The sequence below is a fragment of the Mustela erminea genome, chromosome 10 (assembly GCF_009829155.1).
Source record: "Mustela erminea isolate mMusErm1 chromosome 10, mMusErm1.Pri, whole genome shotgun sequence".
Taxonomy (NCBI): domain Eukaryota; kingdom Metazoa; phylum Chordata; class Mammalia; order Carnivora; family Mustelidae; genus Mustela; species Mustela erminea.
In genome coordinates, this window is record NC_045623.1 from 23,693,835 (window position 1) to 23,717,702 (window position 23,868).

Genomic DNA, 23,868 nt, shown 5'->3' on the forward strand with positions numbered 1-23,868 from the left:
GTGTGTAAGAAGCTCTAGTAGGTCTGAACTTCTCACAATTCCTCATACTTCCAGACCCTTCCCCAACTCTGTGCCTTTGTATGTTTCTGTCTGGAATGATCTTCTCATCTTTGCCAGGCACATTCAACCTTCAAGACTCAACTCATGTACACATCAATTGTTTAGAGATTTCCTTGACATTCAGGCAGCTGTTTGCTCTATCCTCTTGATCACATGAATATAAAAATACTCCACATCATATTACAATCCTTAGAGAGACCTTGTATTTCTGACTCTCACTGTCAGATCTTCATAGCTATAGGCCGTGTGTTTGTTCAAGCTGGCATCCATCTTCGTGCAGGCTGCTATAACAAAAATACCAAAGACTGGGTGGCATAAACAACGGAAACCTATTTCTCACATTTCCAGAGACAGAAATGTCCAAGGTCAAGGGGCCAGATAATTTGGTTGCTAGTGAGCACCTTCTTCCTGTTTTGCTGTGTCTTCGCATGCCTGAGAGAGGGCACTAATCCCATTCATGAGGGCTGCACCCTCATGACCTATTAACTTCTAAAAGTTCCACCTCCTGGGTGCCTAGGTGGCTCAGTGGGTTAAAGCCTCTGCCTTTGACTCAGGTCATGAACCCAGGGTCCTGGGATCGAGTCCCTTATCAGGCTCTCTGCTCAGTGGGGAGCCTGCTTCCCCCTCTCTCTCTGCCTACCTCTCTGCCTACTTGTGATCTCTCTCTGTCAAATAAATAAAATCTCAAAAAAAAAAAAAAAAGAAGTTCCACCTCCAAATACCACCGTAACAGGGGTTAGGCTTCAACTAATGAAGCTGAGAGTGGGAGGAACTCAATATTTTGCCTATATCGGTATCTCTAACACATGGTTTAAGATTTTTGCTGAAGAATGGGAGGATTAAATAAGAGTAATGGGAAAAAAAAAATGTTCCTGACTTTCATTTCTAAATCTCCAGGAAGCAGCTTAGAAACAAGTTGGTTTGTGAAAGCAAATCTGCTTAGTTTTCAAAATGTGATTGTTTCAGTAGGCATTCTGTAAACTCATTAAGAAGACGACACCATTAGCAAAGAATAAAAACTATTAAATCTAAATAAACAATGCCACAGTAACAGCAGCTAACATTTATTGCTCAATTACTACAAAATTGTTCTATTTGCTTCCATGAGCAAACTCATTTCATCCTCACAACCACCCTATTAAGTAATTATTACTTGAAACGGAGTAAACTGAGGCACTGAAGTTTTCCTTGTGAATACATGAGGCTAGTAAACGGCACAACTGAACCTACATAGTCTGGTTGGAGAGCCGTGTACTGATCTTCCCCAGTTGATGAATAAATAGCCACGGTACGAAACAGATGTCAGAGAGAGAGAGACTTTTCAAAAGATTAAAATTTTCCATCTCAGTTCTTAGGGGAAAGAATCAAATGAGAAAGACCTATGTACAAATAATTGGTAACGCTATTTAAGACTAAGCTAGGGGGTGCCTGTGTGAGCAGTCAGTTAAGCCTCTGACTCTTGGTTTCAGCTCAGGTCATGATCTTGAGTCATGAGATCCAGCCCCACTCCAGCTTTGCACTCATCAGGGAGACTGCTTTCTCCCTCACACTCTTCCCCCCCCCCCACTCATTCTCTCTCTCTTTCTAAAATAAATAAATAAATCAAAAAAAAAAAAAAAAAGTCTAAGCTAGGCCAGGAAAATCTATAATGTTTCTATAGAGTGTGGTTAAGGAAGGCAAGTATTCAAATTATAAGAATTAAATTGAAAGAATATCACATAAACACAGATTTATCAAGGGAGATTTTACACACACGCATCTAACACTGCAGTAAAGTCTTCAGGGATACGAGAGGACTGTAAAATATGATTCCTGCCCCAAAGAACGAACACTGTTGTTGCACAAAGATGTGACCGTCATACACAAAGCAATTAGATAATAGATAATAAACTCTTAAATTTTGTGGTACAGGTAATAACTGCAATTATAGAATAACAAATGTACGTTAAATAGTCAAGTTATTTATTTTTAAAGGTAATTTTGAAAATTAAACTGGGAATTCTTTTTCTCAAATGCTTCCCAAATCATCCCCTCAACAGAAATTTTATAAAATATAATTGTTACTCTTATAAAATTCCATAAAAATGAAGCTTAAGAGACAAAGAACAAAACTGAAATACACAGTTCTAGATTGAATTTTGATTTAAAAGAAAAAAAACACAACAAGCTTTGTTTCATGGTATGAGTAAAATGGAATAGCATTAGGAAAACTGCCTCAGGAAGTCAGAACACAATATAAATCAGTCAAACTTTCCATACCTTTCTAGTTGCAGGAAATCTTAAAATATCACTCCATTCTGCCTGTGTGCACAGCAAAGGCAATGTTTTTTAAGGCATTCAAAATATTTTGTAAGGTAGAGATTTTGTATTTTATCAAATTAAAGTAACAACTTACACGTTAACCTTATTTATAATGTCATTTCAAGGAAGAGGAGTACACTCTGAAAGACATAGGAAGTCTTACCAAAATAGAATGAAAAGGAATTTAACTAAAATAAAGGCATAAAAGAAAACAAGATCTTTTCAAGCCACTCAGGATGAAAAGGTTTTAAGCTCACTGAAATGATAATTAACTACACAATCAGAACCACATAGATTTGCCAGTGTGCTGCTGATGTGGAGGGGAAGAGGGTTTTAGAGACCCAAGGACTTCAAGACAGACTGGGAAAATCAAAGGCAGCCTTGAGAATGTGATAAATGATACCTTGGCCAAAAATATTCTGGAACTTAGTTCTTGTCTGAGAAGTCCAGAGTTGTTCAGATTTAATTAGCTGGCAGGCAGATAGTTTGGAATTACTTGGTTAATTAGGCATGTCCAAGGTCAGTGCAGTTATTAGGTCCTTAACCTCCTGAGAAACCTTGCTAAAATAATTTAATGTCTTTGATTAGACCTCTAGGATTTCATCTTATTTGTCACCTTAATTATTAAGGTCTTACCTTCACATATTATTTTATACTTGAATATTCATTGTCATTATTTTTAATTTTTTATAGGGATATATATAGTTATTTTTCTATATTGTATACATTTATCCTCCAAATAAATTATAGGATGGCTACCATCAATTTCTTCCTTCCCTGTATCTACTCCCTTGAATCTGGGCTGGTCTATGACATCTTTGCCTAAGAGAATACGGTGAAACTGGTGCTACATGACTTCCAACACTAATTCCCAGGTCTTGAAGCCTCTTCTTGAATCTCTTGGAATGCTTGCTCTTTAGGTTGTCATGCTGTATGAAGCAGAAGTCAGAAATGTAGACTGGCCACATGGAAAGAAGGAAGAGAAATGCCCCTGGGTCCGCAGCTCTTGTAGATATCCCAGCCCAGGAGCAAGTCACTTGAGTTTCCAAGAAGCTTTCTGATGATTCCTGGCTCAGCTGACCCCAACTGAGAAGGGTTCAGCTTTGTCTGTTAATCCCCAGAGCAGTGAAACATAGTAATAAATTATTGTTTTCTGCTGCTAAACTTTGAGGTGGTCTGTTAGCACTGCAATAAATAAGTGGGGTGTGCAATTAACATTTACAGACAGATCTAGTAATTCTTTATTCATCCGTAATGGTATAAAATTCACACCACACTGTCATTCTTAAATGTAACTAATTCTACATCTCTATCGTATGTTTAACTGGATGATACCATCATACTCTACTTATTTCACTGGGCCTCGAAATAAGTTGTTATATTTTGTTGAAATTTGTAAGGGCTATAAAATAAGACAATAAAAGTGATATATAGGGGCGACTGGGTGGCTCAGTGGGGTTAAAGCCTCTGCCTTCAGCTCAGGTCATGATTCCAGGGTCCTGGGATCGAGCCTTGCATTGGGTTCTCGGTTTAGCGGGGAGCCTGCTTCCCTTCCTCTCTCTCTGCCTGCCTGTGCATTCACTCAGCTTTAAAAAAAAAAAGAAAAAAAAAGTGATATATACATGAATATACTTCAGAAGTTTACACTAATGAAAAATGGTTATATATTCTTTTTATAAATAGATTTTTTTTAATTTTATTTATTTATTTGAGAGAAAGAGAAAGCATGAGAAGTGGAGGGGCAGGGGGAGCCTGACACGGGACTCAATCCCTGGACTCCAGGATCATGACTGGAGCCAAGGGCAGTCGCTTAACCAATTGAGCCACCCAGGGACCCCTAGACTTTATTTTTTAGAGCGGTTTTAGGTTGACAGAAAAACTGAGTGGAAGGTACAGAGCATGGCCATATACTCCCACATATTTGCAGAATTCTCCCTTATCGACATCTGCTCCACACTGGTGCCTTTGTCGTAATGGATGAACGTTTATTAACACATCATTATCGCTCAAATCCATAGTTTATGATCATTCTGGTGTTATATGATTTATGGGTTTGACAAATGTACAATAATGACATGTATCCCCGAGTAAGGTATGCAGGATGGTTTCACCACCCTAAAAATCCTCTGTACTCCGTCTATTTATCCCCACCTTCCTTCTAGCCCTCAGCAACCCCTGATCTTCTTCTTCTTTTTTTTTTTTTAATTAAAGATTTCATTTATTTCATTAAAGAGTGAGGGGAATCCCTGATGAGGCACTCAATGCCAGGATCCTCAGGATCTCTGAGCCACGCAGGCACCCAACCCCTGATCTTCTTTCTGTCTCTATACTTTGGCCTCTTCCAGAATGTCATACAGCTAGAATCATACAGTAGTCTTTTCACATTGGCTTCTTTCACTTAAAATATGCATGTAGGATTCTTCCATGTCTCCTCATGACTTGATTTCTTATTCTCATTGAAAGAATACTCTGTCATGTTTCCTTATCTCTGACTCACTTCTTAAATCCTTTCACAGTTAGTTTCTGTTCTCACTCCTCCATGGAACCCCATGTTCTTAAAGGTCACCAACGAGGGGTGCCTGGACGGCTCAGTTGGGTAAGCAGCTATCTTTGACTCAGATCATGATCCCAGGGTTCTGGGATAGAGTTCTATATGGGGTTCCCTGCTCAGTAGAGAGCCTGCTTCTCCCTCTGCCTCTCCCTCTGCGGCTGCTCTGCCTACTTGTGCATGCTCTCTCTCTCTCTCTCAAATAAATAAATAAATAAAATCTTTAATAATAATAATAAAGAAAGGTCACCAAAGATTTCCTAGAAAATCCAGCCTTTTCTGCAGCATTAAACAGTGTTGTCCATGATCCCCTTAAATTCTTGACTATGGCTTTATGAAACTGGTATTTTCCTTCTCTTCGATCTTTCAGTTCTCCTTCCTTTTGAATCACCATCTTACACAGTCTTCATGGGTAGGGACTCCCCAAAAGTCTGCCCTTGGCTGTGGCTGTACTTCCCATTATCACCTCAGCATCTCTTTCTCTCATACTCATATTATCTTCCATGTAAAAATACCTAAGAATAATCTTTGATAGTTTCTCTTGCTTCTCACATTCAGCCAGTTACCAAAACCTCTCAGTTGCATTTTCTTTTAAGATTTTATTTATTTATTTGACAGAAATCACAAGTAGGCAGAGAGGCAGGCAGAGAGAGAGAGGGGGGGGGAAGCAGGCTCCCTGCTAAGCAGAAAGCCCAATGCGGGACTCAATCTCAGGACCCTGGGACCATGACGCAAGCCGAAGGCAGAGGCTTCAACCCACTGAGCCACCCAGATGCCCGACCTCAATTGCATTTTGCAATTGTTCCTTCTTTTCATTTCTTCAATCTCTCCTCTAGTTGAGGACCTCATTAACTCCTATTTAGATAATGGCAATAGAATTATAGCCACTATATCTCTGCCTTAAGCCTATTTCCTTCTAGCTCATTTTATTCAGTCCTGCTAGATTAATTTTCCTGGATTCCTTTGCTGATTAATGCCTACTTCAGTGTCATTTGATGTATAAATGTATATCTGGGATGATTGTGAAAGCTTTCCTTTTAATACATAATTATGAATAACATAACTAGAAAAAATAGTTAAATTAACATCTGAAGAAAATGTATCAGATTAAATAAAAAGACATCATATTCAATAAATTGAATATCAGGAGAGGGTAAATTAGATGATACAAAGAAAAGTAATATATCTCTTCTGAGCCAAAAAATATTTATAAAATTTTGAATTATAATGCAAGGCAGAATAATAGATATACAATAATTATTATGTTTATAATAGTTCTTATGTACTGGCATTTTATCTTAATAATTTTGTTATTTTATTCCATTTAGGCCATGAATGTTTTATGAAAATGTCCTCCTTGCTATTATTCATATCCTGACAGAATGTTCTACAAAACAAAATTTTTTTCCTTCAAAATGTCCTCAAAATTTGTAGGAAAAGCTACAAAGTAATGCATAATATAAATAAGTTATCTTTGAGCCCAAAGAAAGTAGGTATATTTTAAAAAAAAAAGCAGGTATAAAAAAAGAGAAGTTGAAAAATTAGAGATACATCAATATTCAAAATCCATTTATAAATTTTTAAGTATATGACTAATTCTAGTTTGAGTATAGGAGGCTACAAATTTAAATTAAAACTTTGCCAAAAATTTATCGTTTTCCGATAGTTCATGAAGACTGTTAGAGATTTTTTCCAAATAGAAGTGCTAGGTACAAAGTTCCTTCTAGGAAACATACCAGTGGAAAGCCTTGTTTCCTTAATTTTATTTGGTCTTAACAAAGGGTAATGAGGGGATTAAATGTGTTACTTCAGCTTCATGTGCATCAGATATCTTGGAATGAAGAACCGACTAGCAGTAAGTTTTAATGGACAGTATGGTATCTCAAGGATGAATTCACTTGTACTTCTGCTTTACTTGCTTGCTGAGAGATTCCTGGGTCTCAGTCAACCAATGACATAGTGAGTTGGGCTGAAAGAGTACTAATGGAATGGAAAACCAGCAAAGAAAAACATGACCCAGCTGTCATCGACACTGAAACAAACATTGTGATCTGTTGTCATCTTGGCATCACTGCTTTCCCATTTATGATCCATGCATCTCAGAGGAAACATAGAACCATAGTTCCCCACATCCTCCTCCCCAGATGGTTCCAGGTCAGGGTTGGCCAGGAACAGGCACTTAACGTGACATTGGAAAGGGAAAGAGCAGAAGCTATTATTCAAGCAGGGCGGTGACAGATGTGTGGGCTGACTGTAGACATGGGGCTCACAGCAGCTTCAGAATGAGTTCCAGCAAATTACCCTCTTTGGTTCCATCGACAATTGAGATGGCCAGTGGGAGCTGCTTGAAAATTACCTGTTTTAGTGCTGCACGTTTATGTAGCTGGTAGAGCTTCCTAGAGATGGAGAGAAAGAGAGGTTCCCTAGAATGTTCATGGAGCCAACCACCGTGGCAATGCAAACCGAGATTATTGGGCACAGCTTCCCTGTCTTTAATCTCCTAACTCTTCTAAAGGTTGTGGAAGTCACTAATTTCCATATTAAAACTTTATATTTCATCTACATACAGTAGATTTTGTGCTTTATATGAATTTTATTTAATACAATGTGCAGGTCGTGACGCATTGTTGACACTGTTTCGATAGGGTCTTCAAAAAGTACCATGCATTGTAATATAGTAATAGAATTATAATCTGAAACCAACAAAACATACTCCATATGAGAAATTTTTAAACTACCTTGTCATACACTCATACAATGTTTTTAAACAAGATGGAGTAGGAGCTATAATGTTTAACAAGGGTGTTTGAACAAAAGAAAGCTTTAAAAACTTTCCATATAAAAATACTAATGTAGCAGGCCTTACAGAACTAAAAATATTGGCTGCTTTCAGAGAAAGTAACTCCTTTGCAAGACTCTCCTAAAGAAATAACCAAGCTGATATGCTTCAAGAACAGAAAAGTTTCTTAGGTAATAAGTGTTAAATATTCTCCTATTATTTCTATTGCAGACATAAACTCTAACTTTCTAGATTCTATTGTAAAGGGCTTTCTGGACACTTTGCATCATTTGAGAATGCCCATTTCACTATATCCTTGCCTATACAGATATATGTATATATATATTTTTTTTTTTGCTTTTTAGCTAGTAAGAGTTCTATAGCATTTTTTTAAAGATTTTATTTTTTTATTTATTTGACAAACAGAGGTCACAAGTAGGCAGAGAGGCAGGCAGAGAGAGAGGAGGAAGCAGACTCCCCGATGAGCAGAGAGCCTGATGCGGGGCTCAATCCCAGGACCCTGGGATCATGACCCGAGCCGAAGGCAGAGGCTTTAACCCAGTGAGCCACCCAGATGCCCCTCAATAGCATTTTAAAGAAAGTTGTTTCTTTTGGCCTTTGATTTATCTGGCATTTATAATATTAGTCTTATCTGGGTAAGAAAACACAAATCTAAAAACCAGGAAACATGATATTATTCTTGGTTCTCTTGTGGATTTTTCAACCTGGCCAAATATTTGTGTTTTTGGTTAAAAAAAGAAATTAAAAAAAAAAAAAAGGATTGTTTGCCTTGACACCTCTTTTTTTTTTTTTTTTTCCTTTTTTTATTTTAGTAACCTCTATGGCTCAAACATACAACCCTGAGATCAAGAGTCCCAAACTCTACCAACGGGGCACCCCAGCCCTCACTCTTCTTTCTCAAAGTAGCAACATTTGAAAAATAAGAACAGAGGAAAGTCAATACATTTAAATATGTTAACTTAAAAGCAAATTTTCACTGGATTATTTTTATTTGTTGGGTCACCCTAGGCCCTGGGCAGGGACAAGGCCTGGAGACTGACTGGAGGCCTCCCCCTCTGGTGGGGACACAGACTAGCAAGCAGGTGCCAGTGGAGCTCCCTGGGTTTGTCCAAAGCCCTGGGGCCACAGGTATTTCAGAAGCAGTGCTCTTTGTGGAGTTTAGAAGGGTGAAAGTATGCATATAATGTTTAATACATAAAACCCCGAGAGAGCCTACAGCAGCCTCCCATAAACAAATAAGAATATTTCTGCAGTAAAACATAACGTTATAAATAGCTTCATGTCAGTGCAGATCAGATTTTGCTGCCAAATAAGACTTGGCATTAATCAGAAAATAAACTTCTGGTTTTCAGAACTTCAAATAAAGGACTGTGGACCTGCAAAATGGCATGCTATGCTCTAGAATAAAGGCAAGAACAGAGTACTATGGGAATGTGTAGGTATGGTACCCAACCCAGGCTGGCAGGGGGCAGGTGCATTGGTGGAGAGAATGTATAAATTGGCTCATAAGTACCAATGAAATAACAAGATCTTTTGTGTTATTGTTCCAGAGAGTTGTGAGGGAAATTGAGGAAGAGATTATTGCCTAATAATGAACTCTGAGAGATTGCTTTTGAGTTTTCTTACTTTATTGTTGTGTTACAAACTGTCAGATACTTCCTATTGTTGTGTTACAAGGTTAACAATGAAAACATTATTGTCTGGTCTATTCAATTCTCCTACTGATAGAAAAAATATTGCAAACAACGTATTAAATAGCAATGTCTTCATTTAAACACTCAATTATTCCTTCCATATCTAGGCCATAGTTCAAAGTTTTTATACTTTCTTACTCTTCAGTGGGTCTCTCTGGCCCCAGCCAGGCTCTCCCCTACCCCACCGTACAGTTGATTATCTCACTCTCATGCCTGAAAACTTGAAGAACTTTTTGTTGGAAAAAATTTTCTCTCTCATTCTATCTCAGATATTACATATATATGACACACACATATAGGATAGATACAAATTTATTTATTTACACACACACACACACACACACACACACACACTATAGACCAGAAGTGAGACACACAAACTTGGGTAAGAGTACAAGTACTGGTGGGGCACCTGGGTGGCTCAGTGGGTTAAGCCTCTGCCTTCAGCTCAGGTCATGATACCAGGAGCCTGGGATCAAGCTCCGCATTGGGCTCTCTGCGCAGTGGGGAGCCTGCTTCCCTCCCTCTCTCTCCCTGCCTCTCTGCTACTTGTGATCTCTGTCAACTAAGTAAATAAAACCTTTAAAAAAAAAAAAAAAAAAGAACACAAGTTCTAGGAATCCTTATCAGGATTGCAAACTGGATGGTAAAAGTGTAGGAGGGGCAAACAGGACAAAGGCCCAAGCTCAAGAGGGAGAGACAAAGCAACATGATCCAGGTGAACCAAGAACTTTTTGTTAAACGGGCCCCTCAGAGCTGAAGTGTAGGGAGAGCAGATCCAAAACTAGAATCCTCTTCACCTGTGCTTAGAATATCTCAAAGTGTGAAATATTCACGTATGAGGAGCCATTTCTAAAATCTGTTTTCTGGAGTATTTTTAACATTCCTTTTTTTCCAATCTTACTTGCACAAATTATTTGCACTATTTTTCAAGGGGGTTTTATTAAAAAAGGCAAATCCAGGCCCTGAACAAGTTAGTTATACATTAATCAATCAAAAGTATTCATTGAGAATCTATTCAAATTGACCAGCATGTAAGAGAAATCCTGAGGGAAATTGTTAGAAAAAAAAGTTAGGAAAATTTGAGCAATATGGTTTTATTATATTGTCTAATCAGTTCATTGGATGCAAAAATTATTTTTTAAAAATCATTGAAACCCCTAAAACAGCTTCATGGATGTACCTTTAAAATATTTAAAAGCTTTAAGGCATTCTTGGGTTTCTACACTGCAATGTATTTAAAATTCAGAATTCAAAAAAATAAAAAATAAAATTCAGAATTCAAAACAACAGCATTCATTTTTCCTAGTTGGGACAAAGCAAAGGCACAGAATACTAAAACCTCAAAGTTGGTCATTTGAATTATGACTATGCAAACTAGAGGAGCTTGGCTAAACATAAAAAAATGCAAAGTCTGTTCCATTTCTTGTTCCTTACCTCAAACTCCAATCTGTGGGCAGGGACAGAAAGAAGGCATGTGATGCCTGTTTCCCATATTATTTGCTTACACACCAAAAGATGATGGACCCAAATTCTATTAGAGTCTCTTTAACTGCCTCCCATCTCTTAGGTAAGATGTTCACCTAACTGGGAATTTATTTCAGTGACAATTAAAGAAAAAGTCTGTTCCAAATGAAACCTAATTTTCCTAAGGTAAGGTTGATATCAACCCTGGATTGTGAGTATATGGGGGAGGGGAAGGCGAGCAAAAGGAGAAATTAAATTCCTTCTTCGTGCAAACACAGACTGTACTCTCTGAAATAGCTTTGTTTTTGAAGACTGCAATAGTCCTGCAAGATAGGTTTATTTTAAATTTTTTATTTTTTATAAACATATAATATATTTTTATCCCCAGGGGTACAGGTCTGTGAATCGCCAGGTTTACACACTTCACAGCACTCACCATAGCACATACCCTCCCCAATGTCCATAACCCCACCCCACTTTCCCAACCCCCCTTCCCCCAGCAACCCTCAGTTTGTTTTGTGAGATTAAGAGTCACTTATGCTTTGTCTCCCTCCCAATCCCATCTTGTTTCACTTATTCTTCTCCTACCCCCTTAACCCCCCATGTTGCATCACCACTTCCTCATATCAGGGAGATCATATGATAGTTGTCTTTCTCCGCGTGACTTATTTCGCTAAGCATGATACCCTCTAGTTCCATCCACGTCATCACAAATGGCAAGATTGCATTTCTTTTGATGGCTGCATAGTATTCCATTGTTCCATGTATTCCATGTGGTATTCCATATATACCATGTCTTCTTTATCCATTCATCTGTTGATGGACATCTAGGTTCTTTCCATAGTTTGGCTAGTGTAGACATTACCACTATAAACATTCGGGTACACGTGCCCCTTCGGATCACTACGTTTGTATTTTTAGGGTAAATACCCAGTAGTGCAATTGCTGGGTCATAGGGTACCTCTATTTTCAACATTTTGAGGAACCTCCATGTTGTTTTCCAGAGTGGTTGCACCAGCTTGCATTCCCACCAACAGTGTAGGAGGGTTCCCCTTTCTCCGCATCCTCGCCAGCATCTGTCATTTCCTGACTTGTTCATTTTAGCCATTCTGACTGGTGTGAGGTGATATCTCATTGTGGTTTTGATTTGTATTTCCCTGATGCCAAGTGATATGGAGCACTTTTTCATGTGCCCGTTGGCCATATGGATGTCTTTGCAGAAATGTCTGTTCATGTCTTCTGCCCACTTCTTGATTGGATTATTTGTTCTTTGGGTGTTGAGTTTGCTAAGATCTTTATAGATTTTGGACACTAGCCCTTTATCTGATATGTCATTTGCAAATATCTTCTCCCATTCTGTCAGTTGTCTTTTGGTTTTGTTAACTGTTTCCTCTGCTGTGCGAAAGCTTTTGATCTTGATCATTTTTGCCCTTGCTTCCCTTGTCTTTGGTGACGTTCCTAGTAAGATGTTGCTGTGGCTGAGGTCGAAGAGGTTGCTGCCTGTATTCTCTTCAAGGATTTTGATGGATTCCTTTCTCACATTGAGGTCCTTCATCCATTTTGAGTCTATTTTCATGTGTGTTGTAAGGAAATGGTCCAATTTCATTCTTCTGCATGTGGCTATCCTATTTTCCCAACACCATTTATTGAAGAGGCTGTCTTTTTTCCATTGGACATTCTTTCCTGCTTTGTCGAAGATTAGTTGACCATAGAGTTAAGGGTCTATTTCTGGGCTCTCTATTCTGTTCCATTGACCTATGTGTCTGTTTTTGTGCCAGTACCGTGCTGTCTTGATGATGACAGCTTTGTAATAGAGCTTGAAGTCCGGAATTGTGATGCTACCAACTTTGGCTTTCTTTTTCAATATTCCTTTGGCTATTCGAGATCTTTTCTGGTTCCATATAAATTTTAGGATTATTTGTTCCATTTCTTTGAAAAAGATGGATGGTACTTTGATAGGAATTGCATTAAATGTGTAGATTGCTTTAGGTAGCATAGACATTTTCACAATATTTATTCTTCTAATTCAGGAGCATGGAACATTTTTCCATTTCTTTGTGTATTCCTCAATTTCTTTCATGAGTACTTTATAGTTTTCTAAGTATAGATTCTTTGCCTCTTTGGCTAGGTTTATTCCTAGGTATCTTACGGTTTTGAGTGCAATTGTAAATGGGATTGACTCCTTAATTTCTCTTTCTTCTGTCTTGCTATTGGTGTAGAGAAATGCAACTGATTTCTGTGCATTGTATATCCTGACACTTTACTGAATTCCTATACAAGTTCTAGCAGTTTTGGAGTAGAGTCTTTTGGGTTTTCCACATATAGTATCATACCATCTGCAAAGAGTGATAGTTTGACTTCTTCTTTGCCGATTTGGATGCCTTTAATTTCCTTTTGTTGTCTGATTGCTGAGGCTAGGACTTCTATACTATGTTGAATAATGGTGGTGATAATAAACATCCCTGCTGTGTTCCTGATCTTAGCGGAAAAGTTTTCAGTTTTTCTCCATTGAGAATGATATTTGTGGCAGGTTTTTCATAGATGGCTTTGATGATATTGAGGTATGTGCCCTCTATCCCTACACTTTGAAGAGTTTTGATCAGGAAGGGATGCTGTACTTTGTCAAATGCTTTTTCAGCATCTATTGAGAGTATCATATGGTTCTTGTTCTTTCTTTTATTAATGTGTTGTATCACATTGATTGATTTGCAGATGTTGAACCAACCTTGCAGCCCTGGAATAAATCCCACTTGGTCGTGGTGAATAATCCTTTTAATGTACTGTTGAATCCTACTGGCTAGTATTTTGGTGAGAATTTTCACATCTGTGTTCATCAAGGATATTGGACTGTAGTTCTCTTTTTTGGTGGGATCCTTGTCTGGTTTTGTAATCAAGGTGATGCTGGCCTCATAAAATGAGTTTGGAAGTTTTCCTTCCGTTTCTATTTTTTGGAACAGTTTCAGGAGAATAGGAATTAGTTCTTCTTTAAGAACTAATAGTATGTTTGGGGCGCCTGGGTGGCTCAGTGGGTTAAGCCGCTGCCTTCGGCTCGAGACATGATCTCAGAGTCCTGGGATCGAGCCCTGCATCGGGCTCTCTGCTCAGCGGGGGTTCTGCTTCCTCCTCTCTCTCTACCTGCCTCTCTGCCTGCTTGTGATCTCTGTCAAATAAATAAATAAAATCTTTAAAAAAAAAAAGAACTAATAGTATGTTCTTATAATTGTTTGTATTTCTTTGGTGTTAGTTGTGATCTCTCCTCTTTCATTCATGATTTTATTTATTTGGGTCCTTTCTCTTTTCTTTTTGATAAGTCCGGCCAGGGGTTTATCAATCTTATTAATTCTTTCAAAGAATCATCTCCTAGTTTCGTTGATTTGTTCTATTGTGGTTTTTTTTTGTTTCTATTTCATTGATTTCTGCTCTGATCTTTATGATTTCTCTTCTCCTGCTGGGTTTAGGGTTTCTTTCTTGTTCTTTCTCCAGCTCCTTTAGGTGTAGGGTTAGGTTGTGTACTTGAGACCTTTCTTGTTTCTTGAGAAAGGCTTGTACCACTATGTATTTTCCTGTCAGGACTGCCTTTGTTGTGTCCCACAGATTTTGAACCATTGTGTTTTCATTATCATTTGTTTCCATGAATTTTTTCAATTCTTCTTTAATTTCCTGGTTGACCCATTCATTCTTTAGAAGGATGCTGTTTAATCTCTATGTATTTGAGTTCTTTCCAAATTTCCTCTTGTGATTGAGTTCTAGCTTCAGAGCATTATCGTCTGAAAATATGCAGGGAATGATCCCAATCTTTTGATACCAGTTGAGGCCTGATTTAGGACCGAGGATGTGATCTATTCTGGAGAATGTTCTATGTGCACTAGAGAAGAATGTGTATTCTGTTGCTTTGGGATGAAATGTTCTGAATATATCTGTGATGTCCATCTGGTCCAGTGTGTCATTTAAGGCCTTTATTTCCTTGTTGATCTTTTGCTTGGATGATCTGTCCATTTCAGTGAGGGGAGTGTTAAAGTCCCTACTATTATTGTATTATTATTGTGTGTTTCTTTGATTTTGTTATTAATTGGTTTATATAGTTGGCTGCTCCCACGTTGGGGGCATAGATATTTAAAATTGTTAGATCTTCTTGTTGGACAGATCCTTTGAGTATGATATAGTGTCCTTCCTCATCTCTTATTATAGTTTTTGGCTTAAAATCTAATGGATCTGATGTAAGGATTGCCACTCCTGCTTTCTTCTGATGTCCATTAGCATGGTAAATTCTTTTCCACCCCCTCACTTTAAATCTGGAGGTGTCTTCGGGTCTAAAATGAGTTTCTTGTAGGCAACATATGGGTGGGTTTTGTTTTTTTATCCATTCTGATACCCTGTGTCTTTTGATTGGGGCATTTAGCCCATTAACATTCAAGGTAACTATTGAGAGATATGAATTTAGTGCCATTGTATTGCCTGTAAGGTGACTGCTACTGTATATTGTCTCCGTTCCTTTCTGATGTACTACTTGTAGGCTGTCTCTTTGCTTAGAGGACCCCTTTCAATATTTCCTGTAGGGCTGGTTTGGTGTTTGCAAATTCTTTCAGTTTTTGTTTGTCCTGGAAGCTTTTTATCTCTCTTTCTATTTTCAATGATAGCCTAGCTGGATATAGTATTCTTGGCTGCATGTTTTTCTCGTTTAGTGCTCTGAATATATCATGCCAGCTCTTTCTGGCCTGCCAGGTCTCTGTGGATAAGTCTGCTGCCAATCTAATATTTTTACCATTGTATGTTACAGACTTCTTTTCCTGGGCTGCTTTCAGGATTTTCTCTTTGTCACTAAGACTTGTAAATTTTACTATTAGGTGACAGGGTGTGGACCTACTCTTATTGATTTTTGAGGGGGTTTCTCTGCACCTCCTGGATGTTGATGCTTATTCTCTTTGCCATATTAGGGAAATTCTCTCCAATAATTCTCTCCAATATACCTTCTGCTCCCCTCTCTCTTTCTTCTTCTTCTGGAATCCCAATTATTCTAGTGTTGTTTCATCTTATGGTGTCACTTATCTCTCAAATTCTCCCCTCATGGTCCAGTAGCTGTTTGTCCCTCTTTTGCTCAGCTTCTTTATTCTCTGTCATTTGGTCTTCTATATCGCTAATTCTTTCTTCTACCTCATTTATCCTAGCAGTGAGAGCCTCCATTTTTTATTGAACCTCATTAATAGCTTTTTTTATTTCAACTTGGTTAGATTTTAGTTCTTTTATTTCTCCAGAGAGGGCTTTTATATCTCCCAAGAGGGTTTCTCTAGTATCTTCCATGCTTTTTTGAGTCCAGCTAGAACCTTGAGAATCGTCATTCTGAACTCTAGATCTGACATATTACCTATGTCTGTATTGATTCGGTCCCTAGCCTTTGGTACTGCCTCTTGTTCTTTTTTTGTGGTGAATTTTTCTGCCTTGTCATTTTGTCCAGATAAGAGTATATGAAGGAGCAAGTAAAATACTAAAAGGGTGGCAAAGACCCTAGGAAAATATGCTTTAACCAAACCTGAAGAGATCCCAAATCATGGCGGGGAGAAAGGGGATAAAAAGAGGTTCAGAAAAAAAAAAAGAAAGAAAGAAACAATTAAAATAAAGAAAATGAATAAAGAAAAAATATAATATATATATATTAGATAAACTAATTAAAAAATGTTAAAAAAAAGGTAAAAGTTAAAAAAAATTTAGCAGAAGAAGAGAAAAAAATTGAAAAAGAAAAAAAATTAAATTAACTACAAGACTAAAGAATCATGGGGAGAAAGCCATGAGTTCCGTTCTTTGCTTTCACCTCCTCTGGAATTCCGCTGCTCTCCTTGGTATTGAAACTGCACTCCTTGGTAGGTAAACTTAGTCTGGCTGGATTTCTTGTTGATCTTCTGGGGGAGGGGCCTGTTGTAGTGATACTCAAGTGTCTTTGCCCCAGGCGGAATTGCACCGTCCTTACCAGGGGCCGAGCTGAGTAATCAGCTCGGGTTTGCTTTCAGGAGCTTTTGTCCCCTGAACGCTTTCTGTAGAGTTCTGGAGGATGGGAATGAAAATGGCGGCCTCCTGATCTCCAGCCCGGAGGAGCCGAGAGCCCGGGGCCCCACTCCTCAGTGCGCCCTCAGAGAACAGCGCCCAATTACTCCCGTCTCCGTGGCCTCTGGCCAGGCTCCTAGCTCACTGAGCCTGCGACCAGTTCAAGGTAACCCCGAGCTAAGAGCTCACTCTTCGGCTCTGTCTCTGTAGCCAGCTTCCCCATTCTGATACCTTCAAGTTCTGCGACACTCAGACACCCCCGATTCTTCTGTGACCCTGCAGGACCTGAGGCCATGCTGACCCCACATGGGCTTCACCCCAGTTTAGCCTCTGGAGCGATGTCCCTCAGCGGAAGAGACATTAAAAAGTCCTGGTTTTGTGCTCCGTTGCTCCAACGCTTGCCGGGAGCCGGCCCCTCCCCCCAGGGTCTATCTTCCCGTCGCTTTGGATTCACTTCTCCGTCAGTCCTACCTTTCAGACAGTGGTTGATTTCCTGTTACTAGAATTGCTGTTCTTCTCTTCGATCTGCCGTTGGATTTGGAGGTGTTTGCAATCTTTAGATAAGCTATCTAGCTGATCTCCTGCTACCTGAAGTAGACTCAGCCTGCTACTTCTCGGCCATCTTGACTCCTCCCCGCAAGATAGGTTTTTTAAAAATTAGGAAAATAAGGCTCAGAGGTGGAACTGCATAGAAGACCCAGCTTCTAGGAGACCCAGTCAAACCGAAATTCAGATTCCTTGCTGCTTGCCGCATGTGCTTTCCAGACCATATCTGACAGGAAATGCATTTTCTGCAATGCGTTCGTGCATTCCTTCAAACGAATATTTAGTAAGTAGTGTTTGAGACTTTATATAGTAGTACCTGCCAAGTGTCAGGCACCGTGCAGGAACACAGGAGGGAACGAGTCATACAAAAATCCCCAATATCAAGGAGTACATTTATGCGGAGAAGAGAGAGAAGAAATAAAAGAAATAAGCAAAATATCTAAGAAACCAGATGGTGGAAGTACCATGAAGAAAACTAGAGCATGAAGGGACCAAAGGTACAAAGCAAAGGGAGACTGTAGATTTCACTGGGTTGGTCAGAAGAACCACACCGACAATGAGCATTTGAACAAAATCTTGAAGGAGATGAGATACTGATACGTGGATATCCATGGGAGAGCATTCTGGGGAGGGAAACAAGAGCCAAACCACCACGTGAGAGTGTGTCTAGCACGTTCAGACAAAAGCGACGGGGGCGGTGTGGCTGGGGCAGAGCGGAGAAGTCAGAGTATATAGGAGAGGATGCCGGGCCTGTCTGGCTTCCACTCTACATGAAGTAGGAAGCCATTGGAGAGTTTCGAGGAGAAGAGTGACAGGTTGTGGATTACATTACCATTTCATGTTGGCCACTCTTTGAGAATAGTCTGGAAGTGCCCCTGTAGAAGCAAGAGAACAAAATTCAACCAAATAAATTTTAAAGATCTTAGTGGTTTTGTTCAACAATTCATGAATGAGGTAGCATACCATCTAGCAAATAAAAAGGAACTCTGAGGGGCGCCTGGGTAGCTCGGTTGGTTAAGGGTCTGACTTTGGCTCAGGTCATGATCTCAGGGTCCTGCGATCGAATCCCACATCTGGCTCTCTGCTCAGCAGGGACCCTGCTGATCGTCTCCCTTTGCTCCTCCAGGCCACTCCTGCTCTCTCTCAAATAAAAAGATAAAAAATCTTAAAAAAAAAACAAAAACCCACACCAATAAGCTCTTATGGGGTGTCTGGGTGACTCAGTTGGTTAAGCGATGGTCTCTTGGCTTCGACTCAGGTCCTGATCTTAGGGTTGTGCCATCACACCCCTCCTCAGGCCTCAGGCTCAGGCGAGGTCTGCTTAAGATTCCCTTCCCTCTCCTTCCATGCTCTCTCTCTCTCAAATACATATGTAATTTTTTTTTTTTTTTTCTAAAGGAGCTCTAAGGAGCTGTACAAAGTGGAAGATAATTATAGGCAGAAAGAGGCAGGACAAGAAAACTTCGAGCAAAGAGTGGATTGCTTCAGGCAAAGTCTCACCTTCAGACAATGACCTCACTAGCACTGACCAGGTAATTCCAGGTTGACTGGCCTAAGTTTCCGTTCCTGGGAGAGGTTGAAACTATAATTAAGATAGGTAGTAAGTCTTGGTTTGGGGACACGGGCTTAGTACAAGTAACTCCATTCTGGACCTATGATGTCTTTTTTTTAACAGAAGAAAGAATGCAGAACAGTAGACCAGGGTCTCCCTCATTGTTATTCAAGGTATTCTTAATCGCTGGCAGGCAGGAGAATCTCTGAAAGAACTGAACAGGGATGTTCATCAGGGGAGCCATCAGCCCCCTCACAGCGGGTCACCCACCATCTGCGTCACCCTTTTCAGTATAAAATGGCTGGATAAACCAATTGCAACAATATTGCTAAACAGAACAGCACTTGGAAAGAGATTGAGCCTGATGAGCATTAATGGAAAAAAAGAGGACTAAGGTATGTCTGTAAACCTAATAAAGCAAATACAAGGAAAGAGAATAGCTTTTTTTCCCTTACCTGATCATCTATTTGTATGAAAAGCAGTGGTATTTACCCCCTCTGCAGAGAAAGATTTGGGGACAGACAAATTTCATAATACCCTATAGGCCCACTCCCTTGCCACACCCTCCATTTAATTTTTTTAAAAAGATTTTATTTATTTATTTGACAGACAGAGATCACATGTTGGCAGAGAGGCAGGCAGAGAGAGAGAGAGAGAGAGAGAGAGAGAGGGAAGCAGGCTCCCTGCTGAGCAGAGAGCCCGATGCGGGGCTTGATCCCAGGACCCTGAGATCATGACCTGAGCTGAAGGCAGAGGCTTTCATCCTCTGAGCCACCCAGGCACCCCCCTCCATTTAATTTTGACTACTATTTTCATTTACCCTTAGGGTCCACTCTTGAACACTCTGGCTTGGGCCCAGTGGGATAAGACAAAGGTAACATCAAACTGAATCGTGATAGAATGCCACATAGCTCTCAAGAAAAACCGTATCCTGACGGTCTCTATTCTGACAGCCTGAGCTTTATAATTCTGTTATAGCTTCATCCAGGACTGATAGAAGAAAGCATTAAAGTATCAAATAGACCTTGATTAGAAACTACTGAAGAAAATATCTTCATGGTTTTTGTGTGTGGTACAGGGGAACAAGACCACTGCAATTCAATATGATGAACACATATTAAGAGAAGAAAACTTGAAGAGCTAAGTAACAAATAATAATAAATAAGAAAGTGATCTTACAAATTAGGTAATATAGGTGAAATCATTTTGGGAGTTTTAAAGAGTTTTAGAGACACAAGCTGGTGTTATCAGGTAAAGAAAATCAGGGGATGTCATGGTAACAGCACAGAATCTATTGGCCAGGCATTTACTTTTAGTATTATGGGAATAAAGACTTCACGGTGAAAATATTTGCATTTCTAAAGCACTTCTCATTCTTTTAAAAAAGCTGTATATGTACAAGGAAAGAAATTAAAATATTACAATATTATAAACTGTGCATTGTATCTGACTGCTAGGCCCTCAACTCTTTTCCTCAAAGACAACCAGTTTCTAGTTTCTTCTGTAGCCTTCCATATCTATCTGTCTGTCTATCGATCGATCATCTATCTATCTATTCATTCATATTTCTTACCTATATCTCTGGAATAAAAACAATTGGTTGTCACCTGACAGCTTTTCTTTACTCTTTCACATTTTGTGGGTTTTGGTATAGTCATCACACCTTATACTGAAAAATAAGTGGCATTCATTTTTTTTTCTCTGAAAATATTCAAGCAATTGGTACATATGTGAACATTTAAGTTGCAGCTTTGTCTTCAAAAGCCCACTTTACAATTTACCAAGGCAATCTGCCTGACCCTGTTAGAGGTCAGAACTTTAGGATCAGTGCCTGTCCTGACAAAATCCTTAAATGTTTGCTGCTCAGGATTCCTGTACTCACTGCATTCAGTGGGAATTCCAAACATGCTGAGAAAGCAGCGCTGATTCATTTAACCATGGGCTTTGGAGGGAGGCTGCTTTCCTGAATACTTCCCAAAGAAGTTATGTTAGGTGACTGTCCTCTGATTCCTGAGTCTTTCTTCTTTATGGAGTCTGTTAAGTATTTTGTGAATCTAGGGAACATTTCAATACAAAACAAATACTTAGCTAGAGGAGGAGAAGGAAAAAAATGTTTTAAAATTTACTTTTATTTAAATTCTATTAATTAACATACAATGTATTATTATGTATGTATGATACATAAAATGTATCACAGGTAGAGTTCAGAGATGCATCAGCTGCACAGAACACCCAGTGCTCACTCCATCACGTGCCCTCCTTAGTGCCCACCACCTGTCGCCCCATCCCCCACCCCCCTCCCCTGGAAAAATTAAGTTCCTATATCCTTTGAATATGAAGCTTCACTTGAGGCACAGAAGCCCACTGCATTACGTTTACCATTTCCTTTCTTCACTGGGTGCCATGAACATGTTTCCCCGACTTATGCAGATGCTCCAGCACATACAGATCTGGCCAGGAGCTTTTTCATACCTTTTTGCCAGCTGCAGAAACTTGGGTGACTCAGGGCCTTCCCTCTGACTAATGGTCAGTAGTCTCCTAAAGTGTGTTTATTTTTTTAACAATAAACTGATTAGCTTCTGAAGTCTTTGGAAAGGATGAAAGGCGACCTGTTAGAGACTAGGGGAGGTAGGAAAGGAATCCTTGAAAAAATAAAGATCCGCCATATTTATGTTATCGATTTTATAATTTAATGTGAGAAAGGACAAAACGCAACTATTAGGAATAGTTAAAATAACAGATTACATTTACACATAGCTGAGGTATTTCAGGAAAGTGTGCACAGAGCCCTCTGACACAGGACTTCCTCTCACTCCAACGTCCCCACTACCCCCCCTTCCTAAAACAAGAAGCTCATTGACCTCATTTGTTTCTGAAATGGCTATTTCTTAAAAAATGAAGCTTTTGCTCTGAATCCTTTTTGCCACATGATGAAAATACAACTGCCAGTGTACAAAAAGTTTCCCAAAATATTCATATAGGCTGTTTGGGACCAGGCAGATAAAACAATAGCCAATTGAATTTTCCCCTTTTCACCTAATTGTTTTGGTGGTGGAAAGACCTAAGCAAAGCTTGGCTGAGCACCAATCATTCATTCTCTACAGCTACTCTTCAAGATTTCATGCTGCAGAGTGTGCTGGAATAAAGAAGTTCAAACTGACATTAGAATTAATGGTACTAATGATAGCATTTTCTCTGGAGAAAAGGATTTCTGGGATTCTATAAACTTGGAAGAGAAAGAACTGAACATATGGGATGAAATGGAGTTTATCAGGTACATACGGGATGAAAACAGATCACGGACTCAAACAAATATAAAACAATATACGCTTACTTAAATTAAGGGAAAGAGAGAAAGAAAAAACACAGTCATACCTGAATTAAGACCTCTGCTTCTTGATGCTCCTAAATCCAACCCTTACTGAGATATGCTACAGAACTCAAAAACTGGCCAGCTTCTGCTTTGCTCTAAACCGAAGACAGTGTACCATGTAGGGAAAAGGCTCGTAATTCCTGTTTCCTTTCTTTTCTAGAGTACAGCTTATTGCTTTTCACCGCTCGGGAGAAAAAAGTACCAGATTTGTGGGGGCTTTTTCCCTCTCACCTCATCCCTAGACCCAGATGAAGCTTTTATCCTCATCCCTTTAGCCTTTCAATTCATTTCAAGGCACTGGGTTGGTGCTGATGAGAATGGGACCAACATTTTAAAAAGAGATTAATTATGCCGAGGAATGTCCGCTGTAAATACTGCAAGAACACTGAGCCAACCTGCCAGTGTCTATTGCTATTTACAGGAAACTGTACAAAACATAGTACTGGAACAGAAGGGAATAGGGCATGTGCCATACGCTCTGAAGATGCAGAAAAAATTCAACGTAAAATGAATTAAGGACCCACCGAAGAAAATCGAGATTAAGACGTTCAAATACATATGCGCTTCACGCACACACACACACACCCCAAATGAGCAAATAAAAATCCTTAAAACTTAGTCCAAAAACAATGTAAAACCCTATTGTGGTAATTTCAGGGCTCTATTCTTCTACAAGATAGATAGCAAGCTAGATGCTCTGTTCATAACAGCAAAGACAATTGTTCCAAAGACCTAGTCACTAAATGCTTTAAAAAAATAAATAAATAAAACTGAAAATAATTACATCAGCATATGGACTCTGGAAAATTTCTTCTACCGTAATAAGTTCAGATGGACGTTTCCTGTTTCACGTTTCTAGTACACGTTGTCTTTTAGACAATAACAGTGTGAAACAATAGTTTGGCATGAGTTCAATGCATACTAAGAAATGCCCCGGCCCTTGACGGCTGGGATGAGTCAGCCTCAAATGGCAGAGAATAAGATTTAAGAAGTTGACACATCTCGGACTTCAGTCGTTCATGTTTCTTGACCAATAAAGGGCTCTTAAATTTAACACTTGCATTTTTACAGCCAGCATTTACTCTTGTGTCTTCATAACCTGGATTTATTTCTTTTTTAAGATTTATTGATTTGAATGACTGGGAGAACACAAAAAGCCAAGGGAGGGGCAGAGGGAGAAGGAGAAGCAGGCTCCCTGCTGAACAAGGAACCTGATGTGGAGCTCGATCCCAGGACCCTGAGATCATGACCTGAGCCGAAGGCAGATGCTCAACCAACTGAGCCACCCAGGCATCCCCATAACCTGGCTTAAAAAAAAAAAAAAATAGTAAGGCAAAACTGCAATCCTGAAAAAAGAACGTGTTGCCAGTTCCTCTTAAGTTGTTAACCGGCATTAGCCTTTGCTTCCACTACTCAGCATCCTGCTCCTACTCTGAGCAGAGCGTCCAAGTATAAATGAGCTTCCCTGCCCCTCATCAAACTTGGCAAACC

At 39.3% G+C, this 23,868-nt stretch overlaps 1 long non-coding RNA gene across 1 annotated transcript; it reads right to left on the reverse strand.

Moving 5' to 3' along the window:
* Positions 1-684: 684 nt before the first annotated feature.
* Positions 685-22,602, reverse strand: LOC116567760. The gene is made up of 3 exons (XR_004276325.1): positions 22,380-22,602; positions 18,285-18,327; positions 685-725 (listed from the first exon to the last, which is right to left on the reverse strand). It is a non-coding gene; the product is annotated as an uncharacterized LOC116567760 (long non-coding RNA).
* Positions 22,603-23,868: the final 1,266 nt, after the last annotated feature.